The following is a 15,423-nucleotide window of genomic DNA, read 5'->3' as shown; positions in this document are numbered from 1 at the left end:
CGAGGATTTGGGGGAATTCTAAGTCTCGCTGTTTGCCTGAGGACAAACCTTGAAGCTCCTTTCGGTCAGGCACGCTCTCGTCTTAAGGACTCCAAGTGGTACAAGCCCGGTTCCTTTGGTTCCTTCCAGAGGCCGAGATACCAGTCCGAACAACCCTTTTGTTCGGAAAAGTCAATGCTGGCTCAGTCTGCGAGATCCTCCCCTGCCTCTCATCCTTCACAATGATGGGGTTCCAGTTTATTCTTCGTCAGAGATCATAGGGGGGCGTCTTGCCCGATTTTATAAGGAGTGGACCAAGATTACTTCAGACCAGTGGGTCTTCGACATTACAAGAGAAGGTTACAAATGTAGAGTTCTTCTTTCTCTCCTGTCACAGATTTATTTCTTGGAATCGCCGTGCAAAGCCTTGCGCAAATCAGTGGTAGTCTGCTCCACTCTTCGGTCTCTGCAGGAGATAGGAGCGGTTATTCATTTTCCTTTCCACAGGCAGGGTCAGGGCTTCTATTCCATTTACTTTGTTGTTCCAAAGAAAGCAGGCTTTTATCACCAGGTGCTCAATCTCAAGCATGTCAACCATTTTTGCATGGAAACCCTCCGATTGGTAATGGCGGCTTTGAGGTAGGGAGAATTTCTGGCCTCCCTGGATCTCGAGCTGTACTTTTCGTATTTACATTTGGCCTCCACATCAGTGATTCTAGGGAAGCATTTTCAGTTCTGAGCGATTCTGCTCGGACTTTATACAGCTCTCTGAACCTTCTCCAAAGCCATCGTGGTGGTAGCAGCATTTCTGAGGACGGAAGGTAGGTATCACACTCCATCCCTATCTGGATGACTGACTGATCAGGGCCTCTTCCATTCATGAGAGTAATCAGGTGACCTCCAGAGTGACCCTTCTTTAGTTGCTGTGTTGGGTAATCAATTTCTCCAAGAGCCATTCGATTCCCACACTATCTCTGGAGTATTTGGGATTTGACCAGTCGTAGGGGGGAAGTGTTCCTGACAGATCTTGGACAGAATGAGAATTCAAAATTGGATCCATCTGTTGTTGGAGACTTCGAAAACATGAGATTATGTTCAAGTTCTGGGCTCCATGGCGGCAATGATTGCTATGGCTCCTTGGCTCAGTGCTCTCACATGTGCACTCTTCAGCAGTTCTTGGTGACCTGTTGGCCTCCCCTATCTCAGGGCTATCAACTCCACCTTCCCTGTATTTGGCAGGTGAAAACCACTAGCATTTTGAGGTGGTTGCATCCAGCCAATCTGTCGGGGGGGGGGGGGGGGGGGGGCTTTGTCCTCCCTGTCTTGGATGGTGGTAGTGACTGGTGTTAACTTTTCAGGCTGGGGAGCCCATTGTCTTGGTCACAGTGCCCCTGGGCCTCTGGAATGAAATGGAGTCAATTTGTCCTATCATTTGTCTGAAACTCCAGGCAGTCCGCAAGGTACTTCTGGTATTCCAGTGCTTTCTAAGGGACAAGCCAGTGCGGATTCTTTCGGATAATCTTATGACAGTGCTTAGCTGGCGGAGTCTCACCTCCTGCTGTCCTGGGCAGAAACACACTTGCTCCAGATTTCTGCAGCTCACTTTGTGAGATCTCTCAATGTCCAGGTGGTTTTTTTGAGCAGGAGCTCCCTGGATCTGGAAGAATGAGAGCTCTCCATGGAAGTTTTCAACTTGATAACGAGGGAGTGGGGCACTCCAGTTCTAAATCTCATGGCATCCTGACACAATGCCAAGGTTCCCAGATTCTTTAACAGAAGAAGAGTAGGGTTCTGAGGGCATCGACGTTCTTCTTTAGCTATGGCCGGAGAGATCTTTTCTGTGTTTTTTCCTTGGGCTATTATAAGGAGAGTCCTTCACGGAATCCTCCTTCATTTAGGCCTGGTACGTCTCGTTGCCCTGGATTGGCCCCGAAGACCTTGGTATGCAAATTTGGTTCATCTTTTGGTGGACACCCCTTTTTGCCTTCCACTGCTTCAGAATCTTTTGGTTCAAGGCCTGATCCAAATGGAGGATCCATCCTCTTTTTGAAAAGTCAAAGTTGAGGAAGGTAGGTTACTCTGATACTATCATTACCACTTTGCTGCAGTCAAGGAAGAGGTCTACCTCTTCGATGTAGGTTAGAGTTTGGAGACTCTTTGAGGCTTGGCATTCAGCGAGGGTGGTGTCTTCCTTTCAGGTGACCCTGCCTCACATTTTAGCTCTCTTGCAGGAAGTCTTTGAGAAGGGGCAGCCCTGGCTTGTTACTGTGGTCGGCTTCAAAATTTATTTTCTGACCGCACATCCTGATATTGTTTTTCTGAAGGGGGTTGATTGAGTCAAGCCTCCACGTCTCCATCCTTGATACTGAATGGTATCTTAATTTGGTCCTATGCTCTCTTCAGAGGGCACCATTTGAACCACTTCGGAAGGTTACACGTAAAGACCTTACCTTGAAGTTGTTTTTTCTGGTGGCTATAACATCTGCTCAGCAGATTTTTGACTTACAAGTACTGTCTTGTCGATATCCCTTTTTAAGCTTTGCTGAGGCGGGTATCATCATTTGGACTGTTTCTTCTCTGCTTCCTCAGGTACTCTTCCTTTCTTCCACCTGAACCAACCTTTGTTTCTTCCATCCTTCATGAAGGAGGATTTGGGAAGGATTTTGACTTCTTAAATTTGCTTGACGTACGCTGGGTGCTCATTTAGTACCTGCAAACTACTAATGAATTTTTGTGCTCTGGGTGGGTCGAAATTGGTGGGCTGCAGCATCTAAGCCAACCAGTGCTTGTTGGATTAAAGCAGTGGTTCCGAAACCTGGTCCAGGAGGCACCTCAGCCAGTCAGTCAGGTTTTCAGGATATCCACAATGAATATCCCAAAAAACACACAGGCAGATAATCTGCAAGATCCAGAACAGCAGAAGAGAGCAGGCCAATATGATGAAGTAAAACAAAATGTATTCAACGCAGATGTTTTATGAACTACAAACAACTGTTCTCTAACATGCCTATGTTTCGCTCTCTCAAGGGCTGTGTCAGGGTCTTAACGTAAATCAACGGAATCTATTCAGTGTTTTCTTGTCGGGTCAACACTGTCAAGAGTCTGTCTACAGTTATCTTACGGCTTCGCTTCTCTGCTAAGAAGTCAGTCTACGCTCCTGCTTTATTTGGCATCCATTACTCCAACAAAAGTTCAGTCCACTATCCACTGTAGTTCTCCAACAAAAGGTCAGTCTATTCATCTGGCAACAGTCTCCAGCAGAAGTGGACTGACTTGTTGGAGTACTACAGTGGATTATGGCCTGACCTTTGTTGGAGTAGTGGACGCCGAATAGAGGAGGACCGTAGATCGACTTCTGATCAAAGGAACGAATCCAGAAAACAATGGTTGACAGAGATTCTTGATAGTGCCAACCAGATAGGGAAAACTGACTAGCTCCTGCTGGTTTGTGTTAAGCCCTTGATGCATCCCTTGAGAGGTCGAAACATGGTCATGTTGGGCGGTTAGAGAACAGTTGTTTGTAGTTTTTAAATATCTGCATTGAATAAATGTTGTTTAAGTTCATCAAGTTGGTCTGCTCTTCTTTCTACTATCCACAATGAATATTCATGAGAGATTTGTATGCAAATCTCATGAATATTCATTGTGGAAATCCTGAAAACCTGACTGGCTGGGTTGCCTCCAGGATCAGGTTTGATAACCACTACATTAAAGAATCCATTGCTTCTGCTTATATTCTTATGGGCAAGCAGCCATCAGCTTCTCTCAGGGCTTTGTCAACCAGAGCTGTTGTGACATCCTGGGCAACAACTTGGGTGTACTCTTTTCATGAAATCTGCAGAGCAGCAACATGGTCCTGTTTGCATATGTTTTATAAGCATTGTCATTTGGATGATTCAGTGTGGTCGGAAGCATCCTTTGGGGCCTTGGTGCTCTCTGTGGGTGTGTCTGATTCTCTTCCTGTTTGAGGACTGCTTTGCTACATCCCACATGTCTCTAGATTTACCTGCTGCATATGACAAGGAAGGAAAAATTATGCCTTACTTGATAATTTTATTTCCTTTAGTTACAGTGGATGAATCCAGAGACCCACCTTGGCATGTTTTCTCTGTTCAGAGTTCTTGTTGCAGTTTTAGGTGCATAGAGCTGCTGATTGTTACCTCATTGATATTCGATTCTGTGAGGGAGAAGTGCTGAGCTACTAATTTTGCTTTCTGATTTGTTATGAGACATACTGATTGACCAAGGAGCATACCATCCTATATGTGGCACACTTCAGTGTTCTTTATCTCCACCTGCTGGTAGATGGACATAACCCACAAGTCTCTGGATTCATCTGCTGTGACTAAACAAAAGAAAATTATCAGGTAGGTTTCTCTGGGTGCTGGGCTTCTTTGCATCATACCTTTGATGTATATCTTGGTGGTATATAAGATGGCTGTCCTGTTGCTTGTTTCTGTCCCATATATTACAACTTTTCCTGAGATGCTGTAAGTCATTTCCTGTAATTTGTTGTTCTGTGTGCTCTCTCACGTGCTTTTTTTTTTTTTTTGAGCTTCCCAAGGTTTTGCATTTTTCTAAGATCAGAACTGGATAATGTGTATTTTTATAGTAAACTTTATTGGTGATAAATAGTATGATCAGTATAATATAAAACCAGCGGAGGACTGTGTCATTGGGATCCATGCAACTCATATATTTCCACAAGCAAGAATAAGCATTTTCAGAGGCTATGGTTAGTTTGTGTGAAATATATAATACTAGTAAAAGAGGGCCGTTTCCAACAGAAATGAAACGGGTGCTAGCAAGGTTCCAGGGCCCCCTCCCTCCCTCCCTCTCTCCTCCGAGTTCCAGCCCCCCAACCGGCACCCCTCCCTGTCCTCCGAGTTCCAGGACCCCCCTCCCCTTCGAGTTACAGGCCCCTCCTCCCCTTCAAGTTCCAGGACATCCTTCCCCCTCCCCCCCTCTTGTCCACTACCCTCAGAGTTCCATGCACCCACTGTCGTCCGAGTTCCACAACCCCGTGCCTCCCTCCGTCTCTGTCTGTGGCCTCCCTGTGGAAGCAGGACGTGTGTGGCTGCCCCTCCCATTCGTAAGTGCCGGCTGTTCTGTAAAACTTTTTACCTCGTGGTCCGCTGGCAACAGTGAAGTTGAGCAGGCACGGCGCTTCAGACTGCCTTTGCTTTCGCTTCTGTTTCAGCTGTGCCTCTGGTCCCGCCCTCATTTCCTGTTTGCGGAAGGGCGGTACCAGAGGCACAGCTGAAACAGAAGTGAAGGCAGTCTGAAGCGCCGTGCCGTGCCTCCATTTCACTGTTGCCGGCGGACCAGGAGGTAAAATGTTTTAAAGAACAGCCGGCACTTACGAAGGGGAGGGGCTGCCGCACAAGTCCTGCTTGCACTCGGAGGCCACAGAGAGAGAGGGAGGGAGGCGCGGGGCGGTGGAATTCAGAGGAGAGGGGGTGGCGTGGAACTTGGACGACAGCTGAAGGAGGGAGGGAGGTAGGAGGCTGGTGGAACTCGCAGGAGAGGGGGGCCGTGGAACTCGGACGGGAGTGGAAGGAGGGAGGTAGGGGATCAAGGAACTCGGGGGCCCGATTCTGTACGCACCTCCGGTGGCTGGTGCTAGCTTCCCTCCCCTCTCACTTCCCATTGGTCTGGCCTGTGACGTCATCCCCAGGGCGGACCAGTGGGAACTGTTACGAACCCAGGCATCCAGATGGAGGTGCAAATTATTATATAGGATAGTTGTTTTAAAGCTAGACCAGCCCAGCAGATAGAGGTAGGGGAACTCAACTCTCTTCCAGTGACATCACTGGTATAAGGGCTGGTGCAGTCTGGAAACTTTCAGTATTTCTTATCCTCCTGTTAGACCACTCTAGCTTACATTTGTCAGATTCCAGCACAAAGAAAAGGATTTCATCTAGTTCTCATTGGTGCTGAGGGAGCACAGTGCAGGGCATCGAGCAGAGGCTTGCATATTCTAGCATGTTTCCCCATTGAATCATGGGGAATTAAGCTCAGGCTTAATTTCTGTATCTCTACCTGCTGGTTGATGGACACAATTATCCCACGAGTTCTGGAATAGCAGGAAAGACTAATGGAAAGAAAATTAATGAGGTAAGACCTAATTTCTCCATGCTGTTTCTGAAACATACACTTCAACACGGAGCATGGAGGAGGCTTGGAGCTGACGTTAGTTGCTTCAGTGTCTATTTCCAGTACATCAGGGAGGAAACTTCATAGAGGGGATCCTTGGTGTTTTGGTAATGATGGATGCTTGACCATGCTTTCAGTAATGTGAAACGGGCAGAAACTCAGGCTTCTCTGACACTTGTCTTCTATGAGTCCGAGTAAGAACGCTCATGGGATTCTAAGGAGGAGCTGAGAGTTTCTTGGAGGAGAGGTCCACTGGTCTACCTTCAGATCCTTCCCCACCAGAGGATTTCTTTCATTGATTTTATGTGGTATATGTCTTAAGCCGTCCCATTTCATTTAGGCAGAGGAAGAGCCCAGGGCAGGAACATGGTTTAGGGGTTCTTAACCTTTTTTGGTTCCTGTGTACCTTTTACAGATTAGTGAAACTCTGCATCCCCTAGAAAGTTTCATTAAACTTGTCTCAGATTTCAGGACCCTTCTCTGCACTCCATTTGACTTTTGAGAATATAGGAACCCCTACTTAAGAACTGCTCCAATTCCTCACCCCCTCCCCAAGGAGCTGTGACAGTGGGAGACCCTCCCCCCACCCCATGTCTCATTAATAAGATGTTTGATCTATGTACAGAGTCCAGAAGGTTCCAGGATTCAAAAAACTGCAGCTTCCTCACCATTTCATGATAGTTGAATCTTCTCTCCAAAGAGCCAAGAGTTCCAAGACTTGCTTCTTGCTGCCTCCTGCAAGGGAGGCTAGGATATTTAAGTCTTTCGAGAAGAGTGTTTCATAATGTTGTTCTCCTTTCCCGTATAATATCCTTCCATCAGTTCATGAGCATGCACTTGAACATTGTGCACAGTATTTCAGAATTTGTGGATACTTTTCCTAGGGATAAAGCCGAGGAAATCAAATCAATTCTTGTATACCACTGATAGCTCCTTTCTAGGGTTCAGTGCAGTTTACATTCTAGATGAGACAAAAGCCGATAATGTTAGTGTGAGGTATGAGAGCAATTAGAGACCATTGGTGTAATGTATGAGACCAAAAACATTATAGGAAAGGGTAATGGATGATATTAGGAGGTAGGTCAGTGGATTGTTATGAAGCAGTCTTTGGAAAGAGAGAGATTTTTAGCCTCTTCCTGAAGCTAAATAGCTGTTTTCTGTTCTGATGGCAATAGGTAGTGAGTTCCATATTTTAACTCCTAAGTACAGGGAATAGAGAGCTGAAAATCTTCTGATTTCGAATTGTATTTTGAAATGGTGACGCTATCATCATCAGTTGTTCTTTCAATCTGTTAGACTGGACCAAACGTAGCGAAGTGGTCTTAGCAGTTCAGAGGTGAAACCCTGTAAGATTTGAAAAACTAAACAAGCAGCTTTGAACCCGATTCTTTCTGCTATGGGAAGCCAGTGCAGTTTGTTAAGATGAGTTGAAATAGTATATCTATTCAATCTGTATATTAGTCAAGCAGCTGTATTCTGTATGATTTGCAGTTTTTTTTTTCTGATATTAACACTCTACCAAAAAATGCAACATTACAGTAAACCATTAGACTAACTTTTGGACTAGTAGTGCAAAGGCTTTTTGATTGAAGAATCATCTGACTAGATGTAGCTGTCTCATTTTGAATAGTGTTTTCTTCCATAGCTGGTTAATATGGGAAGAGCAGGTGAATGAAGAATTAAGCAAGATTCCTAGTACTCTCGTTTCAGACTCGACTGTAAAGCTTTGACCATTGGACAAAGATATTGATGATGGGATCTCAACGCCCTGATTTCGGAACCACAGGACCTTGGTTTCTCCGAGGACAAGCAGGTTTGCATATTCTCACAAGTGGGTAGAGCTTTGTGAAGCGCGAGCCACACTCCACTGCACATGCGCGAGTGCCTTCCCACTTTCACGTGAACGCGGCCCCCTTAGTTCTTTTCTTTCCACGTGAGAAGCAGCTGCGATTTTAATCGCTCTCCTCACACGTCCGGTCTGAAAGAGCTTTTTTTTGAGTGCCTTCGGCTATTTTTTTTTTCTGGGTTTTCTTTTGTTAAACCTTGCCTTTGCCAATTTTTGGCCGTTTTTTTTTAGGTCTGGTCGGGGTCTTCCCTTCTTTTTTTGTGTGCTTTTGCCCATTTTTCAGGCACCATTGAGTTGTTTGATTTGGCTGGCGAGGTTTTCTTCTCCATGTCCACGAAGACTTCCAGTGACTTCAAGCGCTGTACCTGGTGCAACCAGACCATCTCAGGGAAGGACACCCATTCTTGGTGTCTCCATTGTCTTGTGCCCAACTATCTTTGTATGAAGAAGAGGACCCAGGTTTCCCGAGATTCTCAATGAGAGAACATTTTTGAAGCCAGGTCCTCGGCATTGATGTCGGAGACGTTGATTGATGTTGACCATCGTACCAGCATCGGTAATCATGGCTGCTTCTAGACCTGTAGACACTGGGAGCAGTGAGGCATCAAGTGGGTCTCCAGCTATCTCGAGGCCTCCTGTTGTGATGGCCCCCCGGGACTGTCCATTGTCAGACCGACCCTGTGACGATGTGAGGATTCGATGTCGTCCTCGTTGGCACCGAGGAACCTGGGTGACGTTCTTGGGGCAAAGGCCAAGAAGCATCATCATTGGTCACCCTCATTACATGGTGCCGGGAGCTCTGGGGCGAAGAAGGATTCAGCACCCGAGAAGCATTGGCGCCGGGAGGACCGCTCTCCCTCCATACAGGAGATGCCAATGTGACTCTCTCCAAGCAGTCGAGATCCTGCTCCCGTGTTGGCCCCAGCGGTTCTGCAACCTGAGCCCCAGCCAGCACCCCAGCTTTTCCCCGATGTCAGTCCTCGATGAGCGTATCTGGGCCTTGTTTCCTGAGCTGCTAGATGGCCTTATGCAGCGATGTGCATTGGTATTGGGGGTGCTTGCACCTGCCATATCTCCCGCCGCAGCCCTGCCTGGCTTACAGACCTGGTATCGACTGCCACCCAAGCCGGTACCTCCTTGATGTCGGTGGATGAAGCTTTGCTGGAGTCGAGGCGGGAGCTGGCTCTCGACACTGCTTTTGAGGACAGGGTTCCTCGGCATTAGAGGCAGGTTTGGTCTTGGACATCTCGTAGGGAGATTCTATCTGACACTGAGGAGGAGTGCTCATGGGAATCGGAGGAGGATCCCAGATACATTTCCTCAGATGAGCCATATGGGATCCTCTCTGAGCTCTCCCCACCACCTGAAAGGAGACGGTCTCCGCCGAAGAGCCTTTCTTTTCTGTCTTTTGTCAAGGAACTGGCTGATGCCATTCCAATTCCTTTATAGGTTGAGGATGAGCCCAGGGCCAAGATGCTCGAGGTCCTGGATTACACATCTCCTGTGACTGCTCCTCTGGTGCCCAAGAAGATTGACACCCAGCATCGGATCCACTAGGTTTGTAAGGCCTCAGTTGCCTCATGGTTCCTTAGTGGTGGAACCCGCTTTCAAAAGAGCCATGAGTATCGGACTATGCCTCGGGGAGCCAAGGCAGAGACAGAGAAGCTAGAAAGAACCCTGGACTCTTTTGGAAGGAAGATGTATCAGGCTTCAATACTAATCTGTATTCAGTCTTACCAGCTCTTCACGAGCATTCACTTGCGAAACTCAGTGAGACAGCTGTCAGACTTGGTCGACACGCTCCCCCCGGAGTAGACCTAGCCTTTTCGCCAGTTGGTCAAGCAGCAGAAGGCGTGTCGCAAGTTCTTGGCCAGGGGCACTTAAGACACTTTTGATGTGGCATTCAGGATCTCTGCCCAAAGTATAGGAGTGCGCAGACTCTCATGGCTGCGTGTTTGACTTGTAACATTCTGCCTCCTTATCTAGGAGGTTGGCAAGCCATGGAGCAGTCGCTACTATTCTAGGTGTTCTCATTCACTTAGACAGCGTATGCCTAAGGCCCCTAGTGCTCCCCAGTCAAAGCCAGGGATGAGCTTTTGACTAGGTCCAGCAGAGCATAGTTGCAATCAAAGTGTCCATCCCGGACGACTTGCCGGTCGGTGGGAGGCTAAAATTATTTCACCAAAGGTGGCCTCTTATAACCGACCAACAAATAGTCCATTTTGGATACACCCTCAACTGGCAACCCAAACCTTCAAATTGCCCACTGAGAGCTCATTCATTCAGCACAGGCAGGTACTTGCAGAGGAATTCTCCGCCCTTCTGAAGGCCTGTAGTCGAACCTGTTCCACCAGGGTAGGAAGGGCAAGGATTCTGTTCCAGGTACTTCCTTGTGCAGAAAAAGACAGGATGCGTCTCATCCTAGATCTTTGAGGGCCCTAAACAAATTCTTAGCTCGAGAAATGTTCAGGATGGTTTCCCTTGACACCCTTCTCCCCCTGATTCAGAAGGACGATTGGTTATGTTCTCTTGGACTTGAAGGATGCATATACTCACATCCTGATACTTTCATAGTCGCAGCGTCACTACGCAGACTGGGAGTCCATGTGTTCCCCTATCTTGACGATTGGCTGGTAAAGAGTACCTTGGAGGGCGGTGCTCGGGAGTCCATGCGGATGACTATTTGGGTTCTAGAGCTACTAGGGTTTGTTTTAAACTACCCATCTCCACCCTGTTCAAAGATTGGAGTTCATAGGAGCCCTGTTCGACATGCGGACGGTTCTAGCCTACCTTCCAGAGATGTGAGCGGACAATCTTTGTCACCTTAGTGTCCAAGGTTCGTGCCTCTCAGCAGGTCACAGCTCGGCAGATGTTGAGATTATTGGGCTGCATGGCTTCCACAGTGTACGTTACGCCCATGGTACGTCTTCACATGAGATCAGCTCAGTGGTCCCTGGCTTCTCAGTAGTATCAAGCCACAGGGAGTCTAGAAGATGTCATGCAAATGTCCCCTGAGCTTGCACGCTCTCTTCAGTGGTGGATAATACGATCCAGTTTGACTCTGGGACTTCTATTCCAAATTCCTCAGTCACAAAAAGTGCTGATGACAAATGCATCTCTCCTGGGATGGGGAGTTCATGTAGATTGGCTTCACACTCAGAGTGCTTGGTCTGCCCAGGAAACGAATCTTCAGATCAACCTCCTGAAGCTTCGAGGGATCTGGAACACTCTAAAGGCTTTCAGAGATCGGCTGTCTTGTCAAATCATTATAATTCAAACAGACAATCAGGTTGCCATGTATTACACCAGCAAGCAGGGGGGGCACAGGATCTTGCCCTCCGTGTCAGGAAGCTGTCAGGATGTGCATTGGGCTCGCCAACATGGCATGTTTCTTCAAGCCAATTATCTGGCAGGTGCAAACAACACCCTGGCTGAAAGGCTGAGCTAGATAATGCAACCGCACGAGTGGTCTCTCATATGGTCGTAGCCCACAAGATCTTCCAAGTGTGGGGCACCCCCTTGGTGGATCTTTTGCCACTCGGGTCAACCACAAGGTCCTTCAGTTCTGTTCCATGCTTCAGGCCACAGCTGGCTAGCGTCAGATGCCTTCCTTCTCAGTTGGAAGGGAAAGGAATTGGGACTTGATATACCACCTTTCTGTGTTTTTACAACTACATTCAAAGCGGTTTATATATTCAGGTACTTATTTTTGTACCAGGGGCAATGGGAGGGTTAAGTGACTTGCCCAGAGTCACAAGGAGCTGCAGTGGGAATAGAACTTAGTTCCCCAGGATCAAAGTCCACTGCACTAACCACTAGGCTACTTCTACATGCCTTCTGTATGTGTATCCTCCGATACCTCTAGTGGGGAAAGACTTTGTTGAGACTCAAGCAAGATCGGGAACCATGATTCTGATCGTGCCGTACTAGCCATGGCAGATATGGTTCCCTCTTCTTCTGGAATTATCCTCTGAAGAACTGTGGAGATTGGAGTGTTTTCCGTCCATGCAGAACGAGGGGTCGCTTCTACATCCTAACCTCCAGTCTTAGAGCTTGGATGTTGAGTGCCAAGAATTTGCTCCTTGGGTCTTTCGGAGGATATCTCCTGTGTCTTGCTGGCTTCCAGGTGCTACACTTTTAAATGGAGGCGATTTGCTTTCTGGTGTGAGATCAAGGCCTTAGATCCCCTTTCTTGCCTTACACAGACCCTGCTTGAATACCTTCTACACTTATCAGAGTCTGGTCTTGAGACCAGCTCAGTAAGGGTTCACCTTAGTGTAATTAGTGCTTATCAACAAGTGGAAGGTAAGCCCATCTCTGGACAGGCTCTGGTTGTTCGCTTCATGAAAGTTTTGCTTTTGTCAAAGCCCTCTCTCAAACCTCCACCAGTGTCATGGGATCTCAACGTCGTTCTTACCCAGCTGATAAAAAGTTCCATTTGATCCACCGAAGTCCTTCTATCTAAAGTACTTGACCTGGAAGGTCATTTTCTTGGTGGCTGCTACTTCAGCTTGTAGGGTCAGTGAGCTTCAGACCTTAGTAGTGGATGCACCTTATACTAAATTTTTTTTTTTTTTCGTGTTTATTTATATTTATTGAACATACACAAATCGCACATAAAAAACTTATGAACAAACAGTGTCTCCATTTCACTCTTCAATATCAACATAAATTTTGTTTTGTTCCTATTATTCTATAATCCCCCCTATTCATCCCATGCCCCCTCCCCCACCCTCCCTCCCCCCCCCCTTCCTATTAATTAACTGGCAAGGCAGGGTCCGGCTGCGCCAACCATTCAGTATATGGGTCCCATATTCGATGATATGTTACCAGGCGACCCTGTCGCATCGCCGTCAACTTAGACATCAAGCAAATATAGTCCAATTTCCTTATAATAGTCTTAAGTCCTGGTAGAGTTTGTTGTTTCCATGCCGCTGCTAGCACCAATCTGCCAGCCACCAATATCTGAGTGGCCAGTTGGTATGCATATTTTCTGGACCCCTGGGGTCGCATATGCAACAAGCAAAGTCCATAGTCATAGGAAAGTTTGATTTCGTTATACTTACAATCAACCTCACCACTCTTGTCCAGTACTGCTGAGCGTGAGGGCAGGCCCACCATATATGAGCCATATCTCCTATCATTTCACATTGATGCCAACAGAGAGCCGACCTCCCTTTAAACATTCTAGCTAGTCTCTGTGGTGTATAGTACCAACCATACAATATTTTATAACCATTTTCTACAAGAGCATTAGAAATTGACACCTTAAGCAACGAAACAAACACTTTTTCCCACACTGGATATTCATAAGAGGTCCCCAGTATTTTCTCCCACTTATATGTATAATGTAGAATTGGCTGTGTTTGCAATAAGAGTGCTTTATATAGTCTGGAGATTCCCCCTCTGCCTCCCCCTCCGGCCATAGCCTTCTCTAATTGTGTTTCCTTTAGACTCAGCTCTTCCTTTGCTCTCCTCATAATGTAATCCCTTAGTTGGCTATATTGAAATGCATTAGACATTGGGATCCCGTATTCCTCTTGTATGTCTGTAAATGTTAATATTTCCCCCTCCTCCCACAGCTGCCCCAACTCCCTCAAGCCACTCCGCTCCCAGCTTCTGTATCGTGAATCCAAAGATCCCGGTATGAATCCTGGTGCATGGCGTATTGCGTTGTGCAAAAAATATGTGCGTCCTCGAAAAAATCTGTTGCGTACATTACTCCAAGTTATGAGCGGCCATCTAATAATCGGTGGTAGGTCTTTTTTATTATGTCTTTGATCTCTCGGTCAGATAGCCAAGGGATAACTCGCAAGGGGTGCGAGACACACCAAGTCTGCTCCATAGCCTTCCAAAGCCTTCCATTACTCTGCATCCACTCTGCTAGTATGCGAAGGTGAGCCGCCTGGTAATAGAGCAGGAACGAGGGCACTCCCATACCCCCATGTACCCTTGGCTGATGCATCACCGACCTTCGCACCCGTGGTGGTTTTCTTTTCCAATGAAGGAGAATACTCTACGTTGCAACCCCTTAGAAACTTGTCAGGTATAGAAATGGGAAGCGCCATAAACAGGTATAGCATCTTCGGCAATAAGATCATTTTAATCGCATTTATCCTACCCATCCACGAAATTGTTAAGCCCTCCCATCTCTCCATTTCTAAAAATAATTCCCGTACCTTTGCAGGGAAATTGGCCGCATATAGGTCCTCAAATCTCTTTGTGATATTCACCCCTAGTATTTAATACTTCTGGAGGCCCATTTAAAGGGAAAAGTGGCCCGTAATCGTGCCACTTGATTCATTGGTATGGAGATATTCAGCACCTCAGATTTCTCCATACCTTATACAAATTTAATCACAACAGAGTAGTCCTTCGCACACACCCTAAGTTCCTGCCAAGGTGGTGTCGGAATTCCATCTGAACCAGTTGATTGTCTTGCCAACATTCTTCCCTGACCTCATGCCCATTGTGCGAAAGCAGCTTGCACACCTTGGATTGCAAGAGAGCATTGGCAGTTTACATGGAGAAGACAAGGCCCACAGACAGTTCACCCAGCTTTTGTTTCTTTGATCCCAACAGGATGGGGGTCGCCATTGGGAAATGCACCATATCCACTTGGCTGGATGATTGCATTTCCTCACATGCCCAGGCTGGGCTGGTCTTAGAGGTATGATGTCACGGCTCATGATGCCAGAGCCATGGCTGCGTCAGTATCCCACTTAAAGTCAGCCTCCATTGAAGAGATTTGCAAGGCTGCGACATGGTCTTCCGTCCATACATTCACATCACACTACTGCCTTGAGCAGGATACCCGATGCGACAGTCAGTTTGGGCAGTCAGTGTTGCAGAACCTGTTTGGGGTCTAGATTCCAACTCCACCTTCCTAGGCCTGTTTTATTCTGATCCAGGCTGCACTCTCAGTTGTATATAGTTTTTTTTTTTTTTTTTTTAATAATTTCAAATAATTATACAAGACAACCTTGCACAAGTAATACAGAGATACTATAACATTATTGAAAAAGAAGAACATCTCTTATAAAGAAAAATTTATCCCCATTCTTAGACCACAAAACAGTGGGGTGCGGTGGGGGGGGGGGGGGAGTCAGTTAAGTTGAGGAGAACTTTAACTTATTTGTTCACTGTAGAAATTAGGACCTGACGAGGCTACAGATAATATACAGCTACATCTCTACCCTAAACCCCAAAAGTCATTTGGCAATATTCTTTAAGTCAATAAAGCTTTTCATTGTTCCGGTTCATAGAAAATATACTTATTATCCTAATATTTTATCAGGCATTTACACCGTTAAGCCAGCAAAAAAACTGGCTCCCAATGCCTAACTTCTTCTCTCAGTTCAAGAATGTTCTCCTTTATCCTGGGTTGACCTCGTAACATCAGGATATATCCAAATTCGTGCACCTAGAAATAATTTTGAGCA

At 46.6% G+C, this 15,423-nt stretch overlaps 1 long non-coding RNA gene across 1 annotated transcript in view; it reads left to right on the top strand.

Moving 5' to 3' along the window:
* LOC115482218 overlaps positions 1-4,702 on the top strand; it is a 59,913-nt gene extending 55,211 nt beyond the window's left edge. Inside the window, exon 4 of the long non-coding RNA XR_003944044.1 lies at positions 4,692-4,702. This is a non-coding gene — a long non-coding RNA (uncharacterized LOC115482218). The remainder of the gene's footprint in view (positions 1-4,691) is intronic.
* The last annotated feature ends 10,721 nt before the right edge of the window (positions 4,703-15,423 follow it).

This window comes from Microcaecilia unicolor, chromosome 12 (assembly GCF_901765095.1).
Source record: "Microcaecilia unicolor chromosome 12, aMicUni1.1, whole genome shotgun sequence".
NCBI classification, from domain to species: domain Eukaryota; kingdom Metazoa; phylum Chordata; class Amphibia; order Gymnophiona; family Siphonopidae; genus Microcaecilia; species Microcaecilia unicolor.
This window is presented reverse-complemented; position numbering and strand designations above follow the sequence as displayed.